This window comes from Melanerpes formicivorus, unplaced genomic scaffold, assembly GCF_026170545.1.
Source record: "Melanerpes formicivorus ecotype bairdi unplaced genomic scaffold, bMelFor1.0.p_v2 SCAF_24, whole genome shotgun sequence".
In the NCBI taxonomy this organism is placed as follows: Eukaryota; Metazoa; Chordata; class Aves; order Piciformes; family Picidae; genus Melanerpes; species Melanerpes formicivorus.
Window position 1 is genome coordinate 4969009 of NW_027142376.1, and position 25810 is coordinate 4994818.

Genomic DNA, 25810 nt, shown 5'->3' on the forward strand with positions numbered 1-25810 from the left:
ACCTCCAGCAGCAGTGCATTACAGTCTGTTAGGTACCCAGATTACACCTCAGTGTGCCAGACACCAGCACTAAAACTGGTCCCTTGTCTAGTAGCCTTACAGTCTAACAAGGGTGTTGGGAAGAGAATAACAGATAAGTGAACATGGAAGACTACACTGTGCAGAGGGGGTGTGAACTAGTTCTTAGGTCTCCCACCAAATTCACATTTCTAGTGGCTTCAGGAAGCAGGCACATGCTCCATGCTGCTCCAGAGCAAATCAAGTGAACAACCAAGTAGGGTAGCTGCCCCAGAACATCTGAAATACAACCCTATCTTTTCAGCCTGCTGTCTTGAAAAGCTAATGTTTGCAAAGTGCTGTAATCCACTTGGATGAGATATGGATGTGCTGCAGAACAGAAAATATGAACATGACAGATTTGAGGTAATGAAGGACCTTTTTGCATTCCTGCTCTTTCTGGAGACACTCCAGAGGGACTGCTTGACAAGGCCCTTATTAAACTGGCAGCACACATTTTGAGATGAGAAATTGCGTACTTGGTGCTGGCATTTGGATAAAGAAAACAAAAAACTCTGAGAGCTTCTTGGAGATGGAATAAGGGGGAGGCCACTGGTGTTATTACAGATGGGCCCTTTGTATTAAACAGAATAAAAAGGAATGGAAGCTATCCCTGCAATCCTGGCTGACATGAATTTCTTTTAGAGAGGATACTGTGGCTTGCCACAGTGTCCCCTGCCATAATGCAATGTGATGTTATAAAGGAGAGGTATCGTGAGCAGTTGTAATGTATAATTTGACACGCTACCTGTGCTGCACATGAACTAGCAGACAGGGTCCTGAGCTTAGCTGAGCTTGATGCCCAGGACACGAGGCACGATCACAAGCCAGCAGGTGCATGGTGGTTCAGGCACAGGCACTTTTCTTGCGATTTTCAGGCTGATGCATTGGAACAGGTGATGAACTAAAGAGTTATAAAAAACGAATTGTCAGGTGAAAAAGATCTCTGCTACTATTGTAGAGATAGAAATAGAGCAGTGTGGCTTCTGCTTTCTTCCATGAGCTTGGGCGGGGCCAGGCGCATCTGCAGCTTCGCCCATGCACAGCCCACTGGTGTCTGAAGAGGTCTGAAGATTAACCAGGAGTCCCCACACACTGATGGCTTGGGCAGTTCAACAAGAGTTGTTGAAAGTTCTGGTAAACACTGCATTTTGACCAGCAAAAGGAGGGGAGCATTCAGGGGTGTCCTAATATGTTCTTACTGCCAGCACTGGCATTGCTGAGAATGGAAACAGTTCTTTATTATTCTAGAAATGAGTGCAAGAGGAAAGGAGGAGGGGAAAAAAGAAATCTGCGTTCTATGAATGCCTTCTTCCTCCTTTCTGGCAAAAGGAGAGCTCAGCTGGATCAGAACAAGGGAATGGATCAGAAAGGAGGATATGTGCAGAGTCCTGCACCTGGGAAGGAAGAGTAAACTGTCGCAGTACAAACTAGGAGGTGATCTGCTAGAGAGCAGCCCTGTGGAGATGGACCTGTGAATCCTGGTGGGCAGCAAGTTGTCCATGGGACAGCAATGTGCCCTTGTGGCTGTGTTCCCCTTTGTAGATGTAGTCATTGTGGGATTTCTGAGCCTGCATTACTGGATCTTTCTTCAGCTCATCTAGACCACAAGGAACTCTGATTTGCTATGCCAGTATCCATGCAGTGTTTCTATGCTGGATTACATAAGAACTAATAATTATTGCTAGACAAAGTACAGGAGTGGTTGTTTGTTGCCTCTGTGCAGTGTGTTTGAGAAAAAAAAATCCACAAATGATATCCCTCTGCTTGCCTTCTCAGAAATGTGTCTGGGGAGTCTATACACATAGTTTGATCCACATGCATCTTTCCCTGATTCTCTGGAGAATAAAAGTATTGTTTTGAAACTTGTAATTACAAGGCTGGGCTATTAAATAAAACAACAGTTATTTCAATACAAATATTTTCAAAGCCAACAAGCATAAAAGAAATTAAAATGTTCTTTTTTCCCCCTGCCTTGTCCAGTGCCGAGTGACTGGATTTCTGCCCACCCTGCAATGATATGCATTCATCACACACTACAGCAGAGGCTTCTCTGCAGGCAGGGATATGGCAAACCAGAAGCAATCTGTGACCAAATTTTTGATGGGTGAAAACTGTCATGGTGGCCAGTTTAAATACCCTCATTTTTTTTGGCCCTGGGTTCATGAAAGTAATTGAGTTTGAGACAGATAATTTTCAACATGCATCTCCCTCTGGTTTTCACCTCCAGAGAGACTAGGAATGAGGTGCATTTCCTGGCTGAAGCATGTGGCTGAAGCTCTTTTCTAATTCAGTTATTGCTTAAGCTACACTTGGCCTAGCACCTTCCTTTGTTTCCACTTTCTTGCTTCTGACTCTGTTAACCTTTGGCAAAATTAGAAATGAGTAGGATCTGATGTGTTTACCCAACTGGGTGCTATGATGTAGAACCACTATGTGCAGGAGGGGCCACACACACAAGCACAGCTCCTGCAGAGCTGAGCACCTTGCCAAGCATGCACTAGAGGATCTGGACAGAGACTGGACACAGCATGGAGAAAAAAAACTCATGGCATTCAGAAGCAAAACTTTTGTTTTGAAACAGAAAGCCCAGCTGTATGCCAGAGTGGAGTCCATTAGCTCCCGCGGAGGAGGAAAAGCAGATAAAGTGCAGGTGTGTGTTGAACAACCAAACAATAAATCCACAAATAGGCAGAAACCAACTAGAAGTTAAACAGCAACAAAGAAACTAACCCCAAGTACCTTCCCAAGCTTGTGAACATGTGTGCAGATTAGAAGAGCTCTGAATCACCTCTTTATGTGCCTATTTCTTTTGAGACTTTCCAGATGCTGCTCTTCAGCTTGATATAAAATCATGTAGCTGGGTGGTGGTGGCTTTGTTAACACTTGACCTTGAATTCCCTATCTGAGTTTTGATCTTTGCAAATCTCCCCAGCTAATGATAGTCCTGGTCCAAGAAAGCTACCTGGAAACATGGAAAGAGTATTTTCTCAAGACAGCACCAGGACCTGCTGGAGTCTGGTGGACAAGGCTGGGTAGCTGTGATGCTGCTCAGACCAGCTGGGCTGGGACCCTGCCTATGTTTCCACAGAAACTGCTCTTCCTCCAAAGCTGAGGCATAAGCTCCTTGGTGTGTGGGGGCTTCCTCACCTTCATGTAACACCCAGAAAAACGACTCTGACAAAAGTTGAGTGAGCTCAGTGCTGGAATTGTGGGGGATGTACAAACATCACTTGTGAAATCAGGTCAGAAGGAGCAAATGGTTTTGCTGAGTGGAGGAGATGCACATGCTAGAAAGGGGAAAATGAGCCATTTTGTAAAGCTGAATTGCTTCATGTCCCTGAGACCATCAGGGATTTTTGTGTCATTTTAAAAAATAAGTTTAAAATTTTCATTTCAAAACAGGTTTTGGCTTTTAAAAAAATCTTAATCCAGGTAAAATGTGAGAAAAGTGCTAAGCAAGCAGGCCATATAACCTGCAAACAACCCAAACTTTTCACACCTGTTGAGGCTTTTCACTGTGACTGCAAATGGATCTTTTCCACTTCACTCACTATCCTTTCCCCTGCCGAGAAGAAAGCTGAGGTCCTGAACACCTTCTTTGCCTCAATGTTTAACAGCAAGGCAGGAGTTCAGGAGGAGTGGCCTCCGGAGCTGGGCGATGGGGTCGGGGAGCAGTGTAATGCCCCGGAAATCCATGAGGAGTTAGTTCGGGACCTGCTGAGCCACTTGGACACTCACAAGTCCATGGGACCGGGCGGGATCCATCCTAGGGTGCTGAGAGAGCTGGCAGATGAGCTGGCCAAGCTGCTCTCCATCATTTTCCTCCAGTCCTGGCTCACCGGTGAGGTCCCAGGTGACTGGAAACTGGCCAATGTGGTCCCCATCCACAAGAAGGGTCGGATGGAGGAACCCAGAAACTCCAGGCCGGTCAGCCTGACCTCAGTGCCAGGGAAAGTGATGGAGCAGATTATCCTGGAGGCAATAACTGTGCACCTGAAGGACGGCCAAGGGCTCAGGTCCAGCCAACATGGATTTAGGAAGGGCAGGTCCTGCCTCTCCAACCTGATCTCCTTCTATGATCAGGTGACCCATCTGGTGGATGTGGGGCAGGCTGTGGATGTGGTCTACCTGGACTTCAGCAAGGCCTTTGACACCGTCCCCCACAGCAAACTGCTGGCTAAGCTGTCAGGCCGTGGGTTGGACCACTACACTCTGTGCTGGGTTAGGAACTGGCTGGAGGGCCGAGCCCAGAGAGTGGTAGTGAACGGTGCCACATCCAGCTGGAGGCCAGTCACCAGTGGTGTCCCCCAGGGATCAGTGCTGGGCCCTGTCCTCTTCAACATCTTCATCGATGATCTGGATGAAGGGGTAGAGTCAGTCATCAGCAAGTTTGCAGATGACACCAAGTTAGGGGCAGATGTTAGTCAGTTAGAGGGTAGAAAGGCTCTGCAGAGGGACCTCAACTGACTGGACAGATGGGCAGAGTCCAATGGGATGGCATTCAACAAGTCCAAGTGCCGAGTGCTGCACTTTGGCTATGGCAATCCCATGCAGAGCTACAGGCTGGGGTTGGAGTGGCTGAGAGCTCCCAAACAGAGAGGGACCTGGGGGTGCTGATCAACAGCCACCTGAATATGAGCCAGCAGTGTGCCCAGGTGGCCAGGAGGGCCAATAGCATCCTGGCCTGCATTAGGAATAGTGTGGCCAGCAGGAGCAGGGAGGTCATAGTGCCCCTGTACTCTGCTTTGGTTAGGCCACACCTTGAGTCCTGTGTCCAGTTCTGGGCCCCTCAGTTTAGGAAGGACATCGAAACACTTGAGCGTGTCCAGAGAAGGGCAACAAGGCTGGGGAGAGGCTTGGAACACAAGCCCTATGAGGAGAGGCTGAGGGAGCTGGGATTGTTTAGCCTGGAGAAGAGGAGGCTCAGGGGTGACCTTATTGCCCTCTACACCTACCTGAAAGGTGGTTGTAGCCAGGAAGGGGTTGGCCTCTTCTCCCAGGCAACCAGCACCAGAACAAGGGGACACAGTCTCAAGCTGCGCCAGGGGAGGTTTAGACTCGAGGTGAGGAGGAAGTTCTTCACCGAGCGAGTCATTCGTCATTGGAACGGGTTGCCCAGGGAGGTGGTTGAGTCATCGACCCTGGAGGCATTCAAGGGGAGATTGGACGTGGCACTTGGTGCCATGGTCTAGTCATGGGGTCTGTGTTGATAGGTTGGACTCGATGATCCTCGAGGTCCTTTCCAACCTAAGTGATACTGTGAAACCCTACTGTGCATTATAGCTATCTCATTGTTTGCTCCTCCTCCTGATCAGACATATCAAAAGACAATGCTGCTGCTTCACTGGAGGATGATCTGATGCTAGCTCATTGCCTTCTGTCACCACTGCCTAGCAGGACTTTCTGCCAATGCTGTGGTTCCATCCTCTCTTTCACTGCAGGAAAACTCAGGACTCTTGCATTAACTCTCTCCAAGCTCTTTCACTGGCTGTTTTCATGGAAAGTAAATGTGAAAGAAGGTTCAGTGGATAGTTTGAGGGCTGTGAAGATGACTAGGAGACAAGAATGTCTCTCTGATGAAGAAAGGCTGAGGGACTTGGGGATTTTTAGCTGAGAGAAGACTGGGGGGGGGTATCTTATCAATGTGTATCAATGTTTAAAGGGTGTGTATTAGGAGGGTGGGACCAGTCTTTTTTCGGTGGTGCCCAGTGAGAGAAGAAGTAATAGGCACAGACTCGAACAATATGAAGTTCTAGCCAAACATGAGAAGGAACTTTTATACTTGGAGGCTCGTGGAGCACTGGAACAGGATGCCCAGAGAGGTGGTGATGTCTCCATCTCTGGAGTCATCCAAAACTCACCTGGATGATGTCCTGTGCAACTTCCTCTTGGTGACCCTACTCTGGCAGAGGGTTGGAATAGATGTTTTCAGAGGTTCCTTCCAACCCCTACCATTCTTTGGTTCTTGACTATGAATCTTGGTGGACAGAAGGTACTGGTTTTATTCCTCTGACCATAAAAGGGAGAATAGAGATTTAAAGCCCCTGCAGTTTCAAAAACATACTTAGATTGAAATCTCTGGGGAAAGGATGGAGGCAAAGAGAATGCCCTTTCACTTTCCTTTCTGCTACTTGACAGAAGATGATCTGATTCTTTTAGGGACAGTGAGTACCTACAGTGACTGAAGTTGAGTAGATTTGCACTTGTCTGCCATGAAGGCAAATCAGGACCTAGTTATTGAGAACCAGAATCATCTGGAATTGAAAGACACCTGAAATAGCTGGCCTTGGAGTTGTGTGTGAGATGCAGAACCAGTACAGTGCTCAGAGAACTGCCATGTGGCCAGCACGCTGAGCATTCTTTTGAAAGAATAAAATATTAGGAGAAAGGACAGGAGTTGACACAGAAGGTCATTATCCCATTCTGTGAAGGAGGTAGCAACTGCTTTTTACTCTCCAGCAGGAAACCATGAAAGAGAAAAATCAGCAGAGTATCACAGTGAAAATCTTTGCAGTATGGTTCTTCTGTATGCTGATTTGATACCGAGGTGTCAACAGCAGGCCCTGTTAACAATAAGCAGAAGGGTTAATCAAAGTCCAGTTTTTGTTTTATGCCTTGCCTGACTTTGATGTATTGTAGTAGGGGAAAGAAGTAACAATGTGCTGTGTACTTGTGAAAGTAATAGTGTGTATTGTTCCTGAGAGAGATCACAAAATATCAGTGCAATTAAACCAAGTATCCTTTTTAAAAGTTCAGGCTAATGTTGTCTATTGTAACTTGTACATCCGGACAGAAGCAAAGGAGGCTGGAAGCTTGTTTTTGTCTTACTGTTACCTGCAAAGCTTGCTTGTTTCAGATATTACTAAATGCACTTTTACGGTGCTCCAGTCTGAAAACTAAAAGAAGTTCCCAGCCTCAATTTATTCCTTGCATGCTGCATCATTTACTCCTCCCAGTAACTCACCAGCATGGGGAGCTGAACTCAGCTCCTGGGGTAGTGAACAGTCAGATTGAGTCCTGAGCAGCTACCATGGGCAATCTGATGAGAAGTCAGCTGGGGAAGAGCAATGGCAGCAGAGGTTCAGTTTCTTTATTTTAATGAATAGAGAAGCTTGGTCATATCTGCAGGGGTCAGCAGCAGGGTGTGGGATGGATGGATTCTCCTGTTCTGCAGCAAATACATTTTATTCACAAGTGGGTGTAAAAGCACAGGAGAGAAGGAAATCAGAAATATTCAACTTGTTTTATGTTAAAAAGCTCACAGCAAGGGTTTGTTTCAGTTGAGCCGTAGTGCTTTTGGGGAAAAAAAATCCTCAAATGGTGTGAAAACGTCCTGAAAAAGCTCATGGCAATGAAAGACTTTTTTTTTTCCTTTCCTTTCTTCCTTTCTCCTGTGGCAATGAATATGCCTAAAAAAAAATTAATCCTTACTTAATGGTGTAAAAAGATGGAAAGGCTTTCCTACGAAATATTCAGGGACACTGGCATTGAAAACAGGAGTAATGCTTGCTGCTGTCTTCTCTCATGTTTGTTACTGACTTCACAACAAGCCTTGTTGCCTACTTGGTCTCCTCCCTGAAGCAGCGGTGCTGTAACTTGGGCTCTCCTAACTCACTGCAGTGCAAGGCCCTCTGGCTGGGTGTAACACACTTCTGGATGGAAGGTGAGGAGCAATCAGATGACTAGTTACTGAGGCCCACAGCGCTGTGAAGTAGCCAGCTGATAAATAGGCACATCAGCTGTTTCCAAGGGCCACACATGGCTGTGCCCTGGTAATATCAGTACAAATGTATTGATTTGAGGTTCAGTTTGATGTCAGCCTTTCTGCCTGAGGCATCCCGAACAATTTCTAGAGGTGGGTGTTTTTTCTCTTCTGGTAGTTTAGGGAGATAGAGAGAAGCTAAATGATTTGCACAAGTTTATGTAAGTGTAGAAGGTAGGAAGAGAATCTAGTTCCTTCACTAAATCTACTTCTTAGATAAAACTCTCTCATCTGCCAAAGCTGGGTTTTGCATAAAACATGAACCAGGAAAGGCATTATTATTTTTGTCTCAAAGTAACAAATTCCTGTTTAGTGAGGGGGAGATATCAAAATCTGTCTTTTCCAGCTATTTGACTGACAGCTTCTGCTGTGCATTGGAGGAGCTTTCCAGCACCCATGTCTGATAAACTGGTGTGGATGTGTATGTACACATTTATATACATCTACTCATGGCTTTCTCTACACACAGATTCTCTGCACATGTAGCTGCTCAAGAAATCAAACAAATGAAATGCTAAAATAATGACTCCTAAAGAACACTGAAGGGCCCTTGTCATTGCCCAGGGAACACAATGTAATTGTGTGTAAAATCCTTACACAATAGGTATAGATTATCATAAGAGTCTGTTCTTTCAAGCTAACCAGACCTTCTCAATTGCACTGGGTGCTGTTTCCTCCTCACATTGCTGCTTTGCTTCAAGCTGGCAAAGAGATTCTAAGACTAGGGCCATAAGTTAACCACAAACATCGAAAGCATATGGGTGACACTGGCAGAAACACAAATAACTTGGAGGCAGTTTTTATCCTGAGTCACTTAGCACCCCAGTAACATTTTCCTTAAAACTTCAAATCCTGGGGATGTGTAACTGTGACCATTTCAGCTTTAAATATGATCTCAAAGCTTAGCATTTTTCATGTACCTTCCCAGCCTCATCAGATGCAGCAATTAAAAAGTGGGCCATGAAACTGCTCTGACACAGAAAATTCAACAGAGCTTTGAAGGCTTTGCTTTAAGTGTCTGTCAGTTGTCTGTCATCTCTAAAAAATGAATGTGGCCATTTGATAATTTGCTGTGGAACAGTCTGGAGGCTCCTTGGGTGTGTGTGCCAGCCTCCTGGGACCAAGTATTTCCATTTCTGTGCACTTTCCCTGTGTGTTTAACCCTTTGCCTGCTGTGTTGCCTTGCATTTCCCACACAACTGCAGTGCAGATCATCAGCTCTCTCTTTCTGTAACCTGATCATCACAGAGAAGGGCTGGTGGGGCTCCAGAGCACTGACAGAAATTCACAGCTTTAATCAGCAGACTCATGGCTCTAGCTACTGAACTGTGGTTGGTGTGAGTCACCACTGCTGTTTTCTTTCACAGCTGAAATGAAATCCCTGTGTTCTCCCTCTTCTTTTGTTCTGCCTGGCTTCTCTGATGCTGGGCTATGGGTCTGAAGAGTGTTTGGACTGCAAAGCATGTTTGTGTTCTCCAGTATTGCAGAGAAAGCCTTCCTTCTCAGGATCTTATAATGGGCTTGGGCTCAATGAGTATGTGCCAGCACTGAGAGACCCTGAATTTGTAAATGACAGAATAATTTGGGTTGGAAGGGGTCTTTAAAGGCTATCTAGTCCACCTTCCATCCTCTGCAGAAAGCAGTGACTTCTTCAATTATGTGAGGTTGCTCAGAGCCCCATCCAGCCTGACCTGGAATGTTTCCAGCGGTGAGGCACTTACCACATCCCTGGCCAACCTGGGCCATCGTCTCTCCATCCTCATTGTAAAAAGCCACTTTCTATCTGGTTTGTCTCCCCTCTTTTGGTTTAAAACCATTACAACTTGCCCTGTCACAAGAGGCCCTACTAAAAGGACTGTCCCCATCTTTCTTATAGCACCCCTTCAAATACTGAAAGGATGAAATTAGGTCACTCTAGAGACTTCTCCAGGCTGAACAACCCCAAGTCTCTCAGCTTGTCCTCACAGCAGAGGTGTTCCAGCTCTCTGATCATTTATGTGGCCTCCTCTGGTCCCACTCCGATAGATCTGTGTCTTTCTTGTGCAGAGGACTCCAGAATGGGACAGTGATTGCTTTCCTTGAGTCACCTGTAACTTAATTTTACAGAATAACATACACCTGAAGCTCCTCTCCAAGCCCTTTGTTTAGAGCTGCTTTAGCCTCTTTTCCCCTCGGTATATTTGCCCCACATTTACAAGGCTATGGATGGATTTTATTGACCTCAAGCTGCTTTGCTTCTTCCTGCCTCCCATCAGTTTGTAATTCTGATGTTCAGGCTGTGGTTGCTGGGTCTAAATTAATTGGCCTAATTTAAAATTCTAACAGGTGGCTTTAAGCTGGTGCTGGGGGATGGCAGGGTGCAATGACTTGCCAGGCAGGTCTGTGGGAGCAGGATTTTTCCAGCCAGCACAGGTGGAAGTTGTTCACCTTCAGCCCTTACACTGAGCACACACTCTGCCTTCGTGGCTCTGCTGTGGAAGGCTGCCAGTGGAATGGTAAGTGAACTGCTTTTCTAATTTTCTGCAGAACTTCATTCAACAGGTTTGTGTTGTGGGCCTGCAGAGATCAGTCATAAGCTGGGGCAGGGAGAAGGGAAGGGAGTTAATTTCTCAGTGTTTTCTCCTGAAGGGTAACAACTGAATTGGCTTTTGATAGAAACCTGAACAAAGCTGTGTTTTTATAGCTATAAGACTCCTGATGACAATGCCATCAAAACAATTTTCTTCTTTCCTCCTTCTCTGGATATTTTGATGCACCTGGTGTGAGCTGCTCTGACTCCAGACTCGTTTCAGCATGGGCTGGGATAATGTTACTGGAAGGGAAAACAGCAGTGAGATGTTTGTGTTGGTACACAAAAAGCCTCATTTGTAGACTTGTTTCAAGCTACCTCCTTGTTGCTTTCTGGTTTTTGACTTTTGTTTCTTGCTTCTGAGACTTCTGTTGCTATTTCAAGGTTTTCTGCAAAGTGGACTGGCTCTTTGATCTTGCTTTGTTTGTTCTCAGTGTTTTTGCAATCCAAGCAGAAGCAAATGGTATTTGGAAAACAGTAAGTTTGAACTTCCAGTGATTGCTCTTTGCTGCTAGAAATTCAGAGCATAGTTTTGGGGTTTTGTTTTAATTGTTTAGTTGGAATATTGCTGATTCTTGTACCATCTATGAGAGGATTAGACTGGAAGCTTATTTTAATCTGTGAAGAAAAGTACAGCACTAATTGACATACCTACTCAGTGAAGCAGTTTTAGCTGGCAGTGTTGTTGGATAATTTGTCCCTGTTCTTTTCTTGTATGGGAGCTTGAAGTTGGACAACTAAGTTTGGTCCTGCATCTTTCAATGACTTGTTCTGGGTGTGTGTGCACATGTTTGTGCACTGCAGCAGCACTAAGGGTTTTTATTTCAGCTATATTGCAGAACATTTAATTGTTCTGGCAGTGGTGCTACTAAGTAGGTTCCTAAACACGTAGGAATTCTCTGCTCTCTTGTTACATCTCTCTGAATGTATTTGGCATTTCCATGTTGGCTAAGGAAACTTTGGTTGTTTCTCATTCTCATATTTTCTGTTCTGCAAAAGTTGTCAGTGATCCTTAACTCCCTTTGAATGGGGCCTGGAAGCTCAGTAACTGTGACCACTGCAAAACCATTTGCCTCTGACAGCCAACAAAGCTAAGGCTCAGTCATACAGAGTCTTAACTTATGATGCTGTTACAGATATTGTTGTGTGTTCTATCTTGTTATGTATCATGTATTATGAGCAGGTTCCCATGGTACTGGCCACGTTTCAGAGAAATCTGGAATGCAAAACCACTGTGTATAACTTTCTGTAAAGGGACTCACTGGCAACTGATAGGTTGAACAGTATGTCATGTGTAGGGCAAAGTATCATCCCCCTTCTTGTATCAAGGAAAGCCTTTCATGTCATCTCCCCACCTCCCTGCCCCAGTGATAAAGCCTCAAAACTTTTTGGCATTTGTTGAATATTTTTAGGATTAGCTGTTTAAAACAGTGGTTCTTTTTCATTCGTGTCTCCTTCCTTTTCTGGACACATCAGCAGCAAGAGCTGTTTGTGGTGTTTGTTTATCTTGCAGCAAACTGAAGGAGAGGAGGAGCATTCAGCTTTTATTCATCTAACAAGCTGTTGGTCTGCCATGTATGACTTGAAAGGGTAGATAAAAGTGAAATGAGGTTACAAATTATTTGTAACTTCCCCCTTTAACCTCTCCATCTTGAATTTGTGTTTGCTCAGCCTTATTACACATGAGTGTTGGAATGGGTTACAAGCTGCTCTTTGTTGTACTTCTGTGTAAATGGTGAGACTTGCTGCTGCAGCAAACAGATACAGTTGGTGTTATCTTTCCTTCTAAAAACAAGAGATAACAAGGAGAGGGAAGCAAAAGGGGAAGAAACATACCCAGCCCCGAACCTTAAGGACAGGTAGCTAAAGTACCTCTTCCATCCTTTATTTAAGAAAGGGTCACAATCAGAGGTATTCAAATTCTTTGTGAGTCACTTAAACCAGCTCATTCAACAACAAGCAAAGACCACCTTCCTGGAAACTGCCTTTTTGCTATCTCCCTGAGATAGTGCATTGGAATATGGTTTTTCTGCTGAGGAAAGAATTTTGAAGGTGGAGAGACAGTTTGTTTACGGTTAATTTAGGGGGAAAAATCAAGTTGCTTGTCCAATGTTCAGTATCTGCAACATTCAGTGTTGGTGTAGTCCTTCAGAGCAGTCTCAAAGCCATCCCTGTGTTCTGAAAGACATAAGAGATGTTATTCATACAGAAACATCTATGGTAAAACCAGATTTAAAATCTTTTCTCCCACAACAGTTCCATAACATGTTTTTCCAGTCCTGCAAAGGCCTTAAGGTTATAAAAATGATGCAGACTTTACTCCCACATCTGGCTTACTAAATGACTGCAGTTGGACATCTTTCTTAAGACTATGATATCTGTTTGCACTGGCAAATCTAGACAAAATGAAGGCTGTGTGAGGTTAGCTGTTGAGCAATGCCACAGTAAGCTGTTGTCCTGCTGCCACAGGTCATGCATTCTCCTGCAGGCTATGGGAGTGATTTTATAATGAGCTACACCTTGGTCCCCTAGGCTTATCTAGTGACTGAAATGTATGTTTGAGAAATACTTTTTCAGGCTTTATCAGACCACATCTAAACACTGTTCCTATGAACAGTTTTGTTTACTGAGTGAGGCTTCCCCCTCTGACTGAAATGTTGATACTGGCCAAAACCTGAATATGGGCATGGATTTGTGTCTCCAAGCAAGTGCCTCTTTCCTGCCTGTAATGACACATTCAGAAAGAAAGAGTCAGAGCTTACCCCTACACTGGCATGAGTCTTTTGATTCAGACTAGACCAAGAATACAGCACTGTAGTTTGCCAGAACTCAGGAGGGATTCACATGATTCTAGCAGAGCTGGCCTTAAAACCACATTTTTGTTTACCACTTTGCATCCCAAAACAGTGACACTTCTAAACTGGGATAAAAAGCTGTTCCCTCCCCCAGAACACACAATTAAAATGTCACTGTGTGTTACTTAGGACACTTGGTGTGCTCCCCAGCATCCTGCTGTGTGAAGCTGACAGGGCTTGAGAGTTTTGCTGCTGTTACTCAGTGGGGGTTGCCAGTGAAACGAAAATGATTATATCAGCTTTGTTCAGCAGCTTCGAGGGGTCCTGGGGTTCCCTGATGAGTAGGAGGAGTCACAGCTGGGAGATCAGCTGGCTCTGATACCTGCAGGTATTTACATCCAGTGCCTTATTGCTGAGGAGCCAGGTAGAGAAGCAGTTATGAACCAGGCAGGTTTCCAGCCCTGCCTGTGTTCTGTCAAAGGAAAGTGTTGATATGAAATGGCAGCATTTGGCAAGTGGCAGTTTGACGATGAGATATGGATCATATTTGTCAGATCTGGATTTTGATCTTGCTTGTATCTGTCTTAGGAACAATCTGCTCTTGGGATGAACAGGCAAACCCTGCAAATTTATCTCTGCCTGAGAAGCAAACAATAGCAAGATGACTTCTACTCATTAGGCCTCAGAATTCTGAGTCACATGCCATGCTGACCATGGTTGTGTGGCTACTTGCTGCTTTGGGAAACAGACAAATGTCTCTTTGTGACTTGCTGGGAGGTCCCTGGGAGGGGTAGTGAGTGAAGATGATGCCATCACTTGAGTCTCACCCTGCCATCCTCTGTGCCTGCACAGCTGCAGGTTTGAGCCTGTGCATGCACACAAGCCACTGCAGGTTCTTGTGACTTGCTGCATGAATGGCAATGGATGCAGCTGTAACTGTGCTGCTTCCACAGGCTACACACGTTATGACTCACTTTTCATTTAATATTCTTTTTTCTTTAGCAGTATTCAAAGTAAATGTCGTTGCTCATATGCTTCTTTAAAACATGGCTAATCTCCATCTCAACACCTAAATTCTATTTCAGCACTTGAAAAATAGTATTTCTTTAGTCATCTCTTTTGCAAGAAATGGCCTGGAACCAAAATATAATCTACTGGAGATTACTTCCTAGCAAATTCTCCCTGAAGAATGGAAGTAAAGCAAGAAAGAATGTCAGTCTTTCCCCATCATCACCATTTATGATATGTAACTTCCTTTAATTTTTTTTTCAGTGTTGGTTTGTATGGAATTCTGTGATGATAAATAACATTTGGTGAGAAGATTGCTGGATTCCTGTCAAAGCTCTACATTTGTAGTAAGGCATTCAGCTAATAGCATGTTTTGGTCTGTGTCAGTAGTCCTGTGCCCCCCTGCACACACCGTCCTGTGCCCCCCTGCACACACCGTCCTGTGCCCCCCTGCACACACCGTCCTGTGCCCCCCTGCACACACCGTCCTGTGCCCCCCTGCACACACCGTCCTGTGCCCCTGCACACACCGTCCCTGTGCCTCTCTTCAAGGCTTTCATAGCCCCAGGGTCTCCTGGGTATTCTTAAGGAGTGTAAAGACTAATCAGGCTTGGCCCAAGCTATCCTGGGTTTGTGTTCTTTCTCTTCATACAAAGTTTTCAGGAATTGCTAATTGCTGCAAGAACATAAGAAAAAACCCCAAACCAACCCCAAACTAACCACCCAACCAAAGAAAGCCAAACAAATAAAACTTCCCACCCCAAAGAAGAATGGTTTTGATATTGTTTTTCTCCAACATTTGGTGATCATGCAAAGATTTTGTAATGTGAATCTATTTAAGTCAATATCTGAATTTCTAGCTGAGACCTCTTGAATGTCTTGAGGAGCACTGGGAGTGATCCCTCAGCAGCTGATCAACAAATTGGTAGTTTATGTGGGCCAGAAAATCATCTAATCCATTCTTATACAGATGTTACAGTTTGAGCTGGGTGCCCCCCTGCAATGTTTACTTCCTGTGTCCAGAAGTCCAGCCCAGAGGGGTAGACACAGGAAATTATGTAGTATTTCATACCACAATCCTTTGCACCACTATAAGATGCAGTGCGGGGTCTGGCACTCTCTCTTTTCTTCCTCCTCCATCAGCCGGTAACTGGGGAGATGTCTCCTGGCTTTGGGCCTGGCTAGCCCCAAGGCCATGGGGGGATGGGCAGTCCCAGATCTGGCCAGCTGAGACTAGCCTAGCAGTGCGAGGGGGAAGGAGCCCTGGGGGTCTCGGGTGTACCCTCAGGTGGGGGTGGGATCTCTCTGGGTCTGCTTTGGGATTTTTCTTTGTCACTGTGCTTTTGCTTTTCTGTAAAAGTTCACTGCTTTCCATTTAAACTTTCCATCACTTTTGCAATCTGTTTGTCTGAGTGTTTATTGTTGCCAGTGGTGGGGAAGGGGGCTGCCTCAACCCAGCACAGCAGATTTTTATTTTCCCACTGCAGCCATAAAAAAACACACCCCAAGCCAAAACAAGAACAGCCAAACAAACCCCACCAACTAAACAAACAAACAAAAAGAACCATCAAAAACCTAACCCAACATAAAGTCTTATATATTTTTCAAGGAAGCAGAAGGTAATTTTATTTATTTCTTAGACAGTTGAGTGTTTGCTGTGGCAACGTGCTGTCCTCCAAAGTGTTAGAACATTTTCTGTGCAAGAAGGGCAGGTAAATAACCACATCAGCACCTGGAATGACCTGGAATGTCTTTTTCCTTGAATGCAGTTCAGTAACCCTTCAGGATCATAATTTTCTTTCTTTCATTAGTTTTCAAGTTGTAAAGCTAGCAGATGAAACTACGAAGTAGAACTCTTCAAAAATTACTTGAGATAAGGTTTTTTGATGGGCAAACCTATGCCCTGATGTCGTTTCTGTGACAAAGAGGAAAACTTGAATTTTGATGCTTACATCTGGGTCCAGTGTTCCATCACTCTCATCTCCTTAAACTCAGCTTTCCTTTGGAAGAAGAAAAAGTTCCACAGCTGTTAGGAAACTGTTCCAATGATCACCAGCAACAAATAATTGCTGTGAAACTTGATTTTCGTGGGAGATGTTTTGGTGTGAGAGTTAACCAGCTCTTGACTTTTGGTCATAGCAATTTTCTGATAGTATTTTGTGGAGCCAACAGGTAGCTGGGTCCAGAAGCCACATCAGACCAGGTGATTGCCACTTAGTTACGGTAACTACTTCTGCACTGCAAAACACAAATGAAATATGAAGTAGGAATCTAAGATGTATGTTCCTGGTGTAACAGTTTTACTGTTTTAACAACAAATTCCTTTTTGACAAACAGAAGGTAATAAATAAGAAGGAACCCCCAAAGTATTGTTATCGTTATTAAACTATTAATCTACAGTATCCCTCTACTCTCCTTTGAAGCCTCCATAAAGTTCTGCAGTGGGTATAATTTTTCACAGCAAATTTATCCCATGAATCCAAAGAAAAATGCTGTGATCTATTATCTTATTCAGGGTCATCATATGTCTGGGTATTCCATCTTTTTCCAACTGGAAGTCCTGGATAGTAGATTCTGGGTGTTGTGGACTCATGGTGGATTCCAGATGTGCAAATCCCCCACATCTGGATTTCAGTTACACCCTAATGCATTGTATTTGCACTGCACATGTGTCAGCCAGCATGTGTGATTATTTCTTCCCAGGAAATCTTCTGTAAAGATCTCTTCCTGGTTTTATCTTGGACGTGGCTGGACAGTATAGCTTTGTTTTTCACAACTGTCAAGCTTTTTCTTTTCCTTATAACCTGTCAGAGCTAAAGTGGCAATTTCGCACAAGATAAATCTGGCAGTATGTGAAGGACTTCTTGGAGAAAAGGGAAGGAGGGAGTGGGGGAGGGAGGAAGAAACTTGTCAGTAACCAGGCTTAGTAATTTTTCCTTTTTTATCATTTCAAATAAGAAATGCAGGCAAAAGTAGTCCTTGGAAACTGGCTTCCCCTGAACTAGGAGAAGGGATGTGGGCTAGGAAGTGCAGAGTCTTTTGCTTTGACTAAATTGTTTTGCTTCTCTGTACTTTCTTCTTTCCCACTGATGTTTATTACTGTGGGCTCTGAACACAAGCTGTGCAGCTTGGAGCCTGAGTGGTTTGTGTGCTGCTTAGTGCAGTGGAGCTAGGTGCTGGCAGGAGCTGGAGGGCTCCACATTAGGCATAAAAATGTCCACACAAACTATCCTACCAGTTAGTGTTCTTAAGACAGAGACACAGGCTACCATATGTTCTATAGGAGCATGCTGTAGCAGATGTAGGGGAACAAAGCATTCCAGCGTTGTGACTATCCCATTGCAATGAAGTGTCATTCAATTAAAAAGAAATCCATTTAGAAATTTCCAGTGGGCTCAAAACACAATTTTGCCTTGGCAATTTCTAGCCAGCACAGCTTGTGTAAATGCAGCCCTTTGACACACACAAAAAAAACACCAACTTGAAATGTATTGAACTCCTTGAAGCTGGAGATTTTATTGTGTCAGTTACCCACTGTGTATATTGTGCTAAAAAAAATGTAAAAATAAATCCAACACCTGGCATAGAAAGATTAAATCAACCCTGGTTTTCTTCTTGCACCAACCTCCAATAAGGCTCCTTTCCAGATCTCAGTGCTGCTGCTGCCATTAAAAGTTCATTTTTCTTCCTGCAACAGAGGAAGTTGTTTTTGGTTTTTTGAATTACTTTTAATATTTATGCTGGAGAGCAGCCAGGCAGAGAGGGACCTGGGGGTGCTGGTTGATGGTAGGCTGAACACGAGCCTGCAGTGTGCCCAGGCAGCCAGGAGGGCCAATGGCATCCTGGCCTGCATCAGGAACAGTGTGGCCAGCAGGAGCAGGGAGGTCATTCTGCCCCTGTACACTGCACTGGTTAGGCCACACCTTGAGTCCTGTGTCCAGTTCTGGGCTCCTCAGTTTAGGAAGGAGGTTGACTTGCTGGAACGAGTCCAGAGAAGGGCAACAAAGTTGGTGAGGGGCTTGGAACACAAGCCCTATGAGGAGAGGCTGAGGGAGCTGGGGTTGCTTAGCCTGGAGAGGAGGAGACTCAGGGGTGACCTTCTTGCTCTCTACAACTACCTGAAGGGAGGTTGTAGACAGGCAGAGGTTGGTCTCTTCTTCCAGGCAACCAGCACCAGAACAAGAGGACACAGTCTCAGGCTGCACCAGGGGAGGTTTAGGCTGGAGGTTATGAGGAAGTTTTACACAAAGAGAGTAATTGCCCATTGGAATGGGCTGCTCGGGGAGGTGGTGGAGTCACCATCACTGGAGGTGTTCAGGAGGAGACTGTTTAGGGTGCTTGGTTGCATGGGTTAGTTGGTTGGGTGGTAGTCTATTCTATTCTAATTGGCTTGGTCTGGAGGTTTTTAAGTCCAGGCTGAATGTGGCTCTGAGCAACTTATCTTGTGTGAGGTGTCCCTGCTTGTGGCAGGGGGTTGGAGCCAGATGATCCTTGAGGTCCCTTCCAACCCTGATGTGATTCTGTGAATTCTGTTTCTCTTGAACCAACCTGTGCTGTCTTGGTTAGAGACCTGATAAATTTGCTTTTCTGCATAGATCCCAAAAAATTTTCCAGCTATTGGTCCAAGGTCAGTGTGGTTTCTTTCACCCTTTTTAACAGCACTTGTACTTGATTTCTGGGCTTAAGAGTTGCTGTCTTCTATAATGATTGCAGTAACAGCCCACAGTTTCGGTTTCTTGAAATAATTCTGAAAGGTGGCATTAGCAGAAAGGTTTTCTACTTCCAGTTCCAACATACTAATGCATTTTCTCCTCTAAATCTTAAAAACAACAACAAAAAAGCCCTTTCAGTTTCTTTCAGTAGGTATAAAACCAACAGTAAATACCAACACAGAATACTTTTGGTTCTTAAAATGCTCTAAATGTGTTGGCTAATTAATATTCAGAATACTCTTGGGAGATTCATATATTTAATTATCCTCATTATCCTCAATTTATAAGCTCTGGGAATACAAGACAGTGGCACATGGGACCCAACAAGCCTTTGCTTTTTGCACTGCTGCCCCAGTACCAAAAAATTGATGTTGTTTTTGGGTGAGTGATGCATCAGGAAGCTCACAAGTGCAAAGAGAAATGACCTTGAACTGGGTCCAGATCTGCTTTACCATCTAGACTGCTCTCAAGCAGAAAGCTTTTTTTTCAGCCATGAACTTCCTCACTTTTATTCTGTGACACCCACACCAATGAAATTCTTGCAGAGGTGACAAATACAACTTCATTGGCCCATTTCTCTTGGTAGCTGTTGCAAGACTCTTCTTATGCTGTGCTTTGTTGCAGCAAGTGACAAATTCACACACTAAAATAATATTTTTAAAAAATAACATTTTGGTAAGAAATTAAAACTGGACATTTCACTGAGTGTTTCTGGCTCGCATCCCTTCCCAATTGCCCATTTCTTTCCAGAGAGAAGGAAAAGGTAGGGTACAGAATCACCTTTTGTTGGATTTCTTTTTTGTTTGTTTTAAAGGTGATTAATTGTGCCAGAAAGACAAGGGGAATAAACTGTTATCTTTGGCCAAAGCATGCCATGAATTGAGGGCAAAAGTAGTTGAACTCCTTGGCTCCCTCGCAGCAGCATCATACTTAATCCTTTCATAAGCGCCCTTATTAACGCAGGACAGAGCTTCCTACACTGATCATTGATGCTTCACTCAGCCTTCTGATGGAGGAAGGGAAGCATTTTACAAGTGGCAATACAAATACAGAGTGGGTAGTTAAACTGGCTTTGTTCCTCCTGTGCGGTGAAGTGAGTCCCCTGGCTTGCCATCTTGTGTAGTTAAAGAAAACACCAGCATTCAAATTTGTCTAGCTCCATCCCCCCAGGTAATGGAGGAGGTAAAGCCTTGTTTTGAGGTCAGTAACTCTCCACCTGTGAGGAGAAAGCAAATAACTCTGTCTTTCCTAGGAGAGCTGTTGCTTGCTGCTGTGGAGCAGTCTGCCCTTGCTGGGCTGGAGCAGATCAGTGCTGTGGCACGTGGGCAGCCCTCCCGGCCTGCTCTGGTGGTGTGTTGCTTTGGTGCTGCTCTTGCTCCCCAACCCAGATGTCAGTGTTTACCTATGAAAGTATTCATCACTACCATGGCAAATACATAGATATTGACAAGATGCTCTCATGAGGAAAAGGTCTTGCTTCCTGAGGAAAAATTAGGCTGTGTTGGAAAGCTCATGTTATATGAGAGGTGACTCCAGAGCTCTTCATGTCTCTCGTTTTTATTAAGTGCAATTAATCTCAAGTGGTTCCTTGAATAAAGCTGACCTATCAAATGAGACTGTATTTTAGCTCTGTAGGTCTGTGAATTAGCTGCTGATAGACTTCCTCTTGTGGTTCTTGATAAATTTGTTATCTTTAGCGCTTTGCTATCAACTTCAGGGCTGTGCTCCCAGTTTCAGTTCTCTCTGGTCTTTAGCTGTATGAAGACTGAAAAATATTGTGACTACTGTCCATGTGCTCCAGTTTATTTCTGCAGTCTCCACCATGGCTTTAGGTACTCACTGTTATTAAGACAACAGCATGAGGCCAAGATTTAAATACCAGTTTTACTTCAGCATTTTGGGACTGTGGTCTTGGTTGTTTTGTTGGAATTTTTTCCTTTTTTCCCCTTTATTTTTCTTTGTTATTTGTTTGAATACAAATCTGTAGTTGTTTTTGCATGTGTGGGGTTTTGTTTGGTTGGTTTGTTTTGGTGGGTTTTGGTAGTGCTTTTTTTTATACACTTGATTTGATATGAATCCTGAGCAATGCAACTTCCTTTTACATGCAGAATGGAAAAAACCTCTTTTAATCCCAGATCTGTTTCTTTCACTTTCAGGCAGAAGAGGCCTGTGAAGTGTGTGTAGGAATGTCCTTGTTGAAGTGCTGCATGCTTCCATTCTAAGGATGACCACATTTGTAGTGCTGATGGTAGCCATATCTCTGTTTAGTACAGGTACTGATGTGAAGAAAGGGCTCACAGCTGCCATACTTCATCCTTTCTCTCTTTTTCATATGTTGGCATTGGGGAAAAAGAGAAAGGAGGGATAAAGGCCAGTAGAGCAATAACAATACAGCATTTATAGTGGACTTCAGAAAATACATCTATAATGTTATTTTTGAACCACTGAATTGATACCAGAATCTATTAAATAAAATAATTTTGGCGAGAGATTAAGAGGTTTGTCGTAAAGAGCCATCTTCCCAAAACTAAAAATACCAAACCAACACCAAAACCCTACAACAAAAACTGATAACAACTTTTAGCCTTGACTCAAATGTTAATTCATACACATGACTATATAACAGACTTGGATATCCCAGAACATCCCTCACACCCCACTTCAGCCTTTTCCCTCTCTTCTGTTCCCTTCCTTCATTGTTCTGCTTGCAATAAAGACCCAAACCACAACATCTTGCCATCCCCTATGGGCTGACAGTGAAATGAATAAAGTAGCTCTCCCACTTTTGATCCCAGCACCAATTTGAACTCATCATCATCCCAAGCTTTAGTACATTGTTTGGGCTGTTGTAAGTAAATTCTGAGCATGTCCTGACTGGGTAAGAAAGGACTTCAGCTGGTCTGAGAAGCTCTACAGACAGAGATGTAAATGAAGAGCTAAAGGAAGCAATGATCAGCAATGTTTATGCAAGTAAAATGTCTGGTATCTTAAATTCCTGCTGGCTTGAAGAGAAACCAAGTTGCACACTGCCTTTAAGGGCTGGACTTTGATGGTTTTGAAAAATGCTGGGGGTAGATCTGTCTTCTGACTTGCACTGGGGATCTTTGGAAAAGAAGTATTATCATAGGCTCACTGACCCAAGAAGTTTCCTACTACTTAACAATAATGCCGGCTCTGTTGTACATCTCCTAAATGACACAGGTTTAAATGAAATGTTTCTGGATTCCCTTCTATCTTTACCTTCATTCATAAATGTTATTCTTTGCATGAGTTCTCCTGAATTCCAGATAGAACGTGTCCATGGGCATTTATCATCGTTGTTCTTTTGCTTAATAGTTTTCTTCATCCCCAGGCTCTAGCATTTACTGCTGATGTGCTTTCATTTTGCTAAGCTGTAAAAGCAAATCCTTCTGGGTGGTTTTAATGAGTGGCTTTTAAATTGTTCTCCTTCAGGGCCTTTTTGGTTAAATGGAGAAGCTGTACACAGCCTTCCAGATAAGGTCCCACCAGGACCAGGTATGATGACTCTTTAATTTTCTCCCTGACAACACCTCTTGCAGCATGCCCTATGTCTCTTCCATAGCCATGTCACTTTCCTTGTAAACAAAGGCAAGATTGAGTGTGCCCCAACCTCAGCAGAACACTCCATATGGTGCTACCAGGGAAAAGCTCTGTCCAAGCTGGAGGAGAGGATAGTTAGTGCAAAGACTTTGTTGGGAGTGACTGAACCAGAAATTGTGTTGAAAGGTGCTATAAGGCTGGAGGAAGGTCATTGGTGGAGTTCTCAGGGAATGGTTTTGGCATTGATCTTATTTACTATTTTCACTAATTACCAAAGTAGGGTAAGGCCAAGAATGTGCAAATGGAATTAGCTTGTGGCTCCTGTGTCAAGGAATATCATCCTGGAGGACTGACCTTGAATAACAATGAATTGGAGATGGAAAGGAATTAGTGTTCAAATCACATGAAGTTACATGCTCAGAGGGGAAATAACCATCATTCTTGTGTTTCCATGTTCAGTGAGGGAGTAAAAGGTGTGAGGAAGACTCAGCTGTAGGGTTTGGTCAGAGGGTGCATCTTTTTTAGCACAGTGAGGTCTGATCCTCACACCACTGGAGGGAGACAAGGGCTCGCAGGAACAGAGACAAGTAAATTCCTGTGCAGGAGCGGGAAGCAAGTCTGACTCTCATGATGTGGAGGATGTTCCCTTGGATAGATCAGTTGCACCAAGTTGAGATGGAGAGAGTACCAAGATGGTGAGTGTTCCACAGGAAGGGAAGAGGTGCGAGGTGTGTGCTGAGCTGCTGGTTCGGGGTACACATGGTTTAAAGGTAGTTTGTGAAAAAGGAACAAACCAACCAACCTGACAGAAACTAACCAGGAGTTGTGTTGGATGAAAACAGTCCCAAGGGTGATGAAGAAATCACTTCCTAAAGAGCTGCGGTTATTTTGTGCTCCCTGAAGAACTGCAATTGGTTTATTTTAAAAATCTTTCTTATGTACTGGTGGTGGAATTGTTCTGCACTAATTGTTCTCCTGCCCTGCTACACAGCTGGTACTCTTGTCATTCATCTAGTTGACTCAGGTCTTTTTATATCTCTTTAATGAAGGTTAAGAAACTAGAGGCAAACCAACAAGACTCCATTAGCACAAGGCATGTGTACAGCCATGAACAGAGTGAGACCAAAATGAGAGGGAGAGGAAGTATTTGCAGAGGAAAAAGACTAATCATTTAATCCTATTCTCTGCTCCAAACCAATTGTGGGGGGGAAACGGTTAAAGGGATGAGGATGGATCAGGCTGACCCTAAGGTAGTGATTGTTCCCTCTCCTCTTTCCACATGATAATAATCTGGACGCTCTGTCTCCACTGTGGAGCTGGCCATGCACCCAACACTCTCTTTCCAGCTAGCATCTACAGTGCTTGGTCACAGGTATTGGAGGTGCAGGAATTTCATAGCCCCTTTTAAACAGTAGGGTTGGAAGAAATGGTGGCAAACCAAGAAGTCTCGAAGCAATTTGCAAACCAGCTTTCCCCTGCCTTCCTTCCAACTTTGTCCTTGGTGGTTTTCCCATTTCTTCCCCAGTTCTTTGCCCTTGTGGTGGCTTCCTTGGGCCAGTGTCCTTGTTAAAACCAGATTTCTTTTTGTTGTAAGGCTCTTGGGGGCTTATCTGAGCACTTGCCTGCTTTGGAAGAAGCCTGAGTGGTGCTGTAACAATCCCATTCCTGGGATTTAGCACCTTTTGTTGCAGTTCAGCTCTGGTGATAGGTTATGCTAGTGTTTCACCTGAAGGCTGCAGTTATTTCACTCCCTCATGAATATGTAAATGAATTATTTCACACGTTGGAAAAAAATATATCTTTGCAGTCACAGAGCAAACTTTGCATCTTAGGGTGGTATTTAAATAACTTATCTTCATGGAAAATGTATAAGTCTAGGATAAAAAAAAAGTGAATAAATTCAGTGTGGCACGAATCTGGTATCTGCATTGCAAAAAATATTCAGTGCAAGCAAATGATGCATTTCTTTGTGTGTTACAATAGCTCAGAAAAGATTGTTTAAAATGTTATTTTAATTACTACACCGCCCCACCCCCCCAGCTTCTACAAAAGCTTTCTACTGGGTAATTTACTACCTGAATCCTAATATTCTAAATGTTTCCTTACTCTTGGTGCAAAATGTATCTTTTATGCTCATTCTCACAGTCTAATTTTCTTCTGTCAATCAAATTGGTACTTCAGCCTATTTTCATGGTACCCTCAAATGAGACACAGGTGCATAATATTCTTTAGAACTACCTGAAGGGAGGTTGTGGATGGGCGGAGGTTGGTCTCTTCTCCCAGGCAGCCAGCACCAGAAGAAAAGGACACAGTCTCAGGCTGCACCAGGGGAGGTTTAGGAAGAAATTCTACACAGAGAGAGTGATTGCCCATTGGAATGGGCTGCCCAGGGAGGTGGTGGAGTCACCATCACTGGAGGTGTTCAGGAGGAGACTTGATGGGGTGCTTGATTGCATGGTTTTTGATTAGGTGGTGTTGGATAATAGGTTGGATGCGATGATCTTGAAGGTCTCTTTCAACCTGGTTTATTCTATTCTAATATTATTATACCTACTTCATGTTTTGTCTTTTAACTCAACTTCCTTTGTGTATGGACTCTGTAGTGATTATGTCACCCATTTTGTTTGCCTATGAGTTATTTTTTGTTGTTGATAATGGTTGGACATGGTATCAGACTAATAAGAGTAGCATCATTCTACTCTTGGATTGAAATCAGTATCTTGTATATAATTTGGAATAAATCAGTACTAATTGTTACAAGTGTGTTCTGTAGATGTAGTTTCTGATTTTGGTTGGATTTTGTGTGTGTGTGTGAGAGAGCCATTAGGAAACTCATTTAAAAGCTTTATAACCATTCAGCCTAATTTCCAGATCTAAGTAGTTGAAAGAGATCTTGAAGTGCACATATACCTTAATAGTGTGGGTTTTTTTCCCCAAAGCCCACTCCAGTCATTAGGCTTTTTTTTTGTTGTTGTTGTCACAGAATCATAACATGGGCTGGAAGGGACCTCCAAAGCTCATCCAGTCCAACCTCCTGCAGTCAGCAGGGACTAGATCAGGTTGCCCAGAGCCCTGTCGAGCCACACCTTGAATATCTCCAGGGATGGGGTCTCAAGTACCTCCCTGGGCAACCTGTTCCAGTGTTTGATCACCCTCATGGTGACGAACTTCCTCCTAACATCCAGACTAAACCTACTCTTCTCTCATTTCAGACCATTGTCCCTCATCCTATCCCTACAGGCCTTTGTAAACAGTCCCTCTGCAGCCTTCTTATAGCCCCCTTCAGGTACTGGCAGGCTGCTGTTAGGTCCCCCCACAGTCTTCTCTTCTCCATGCTGAACAC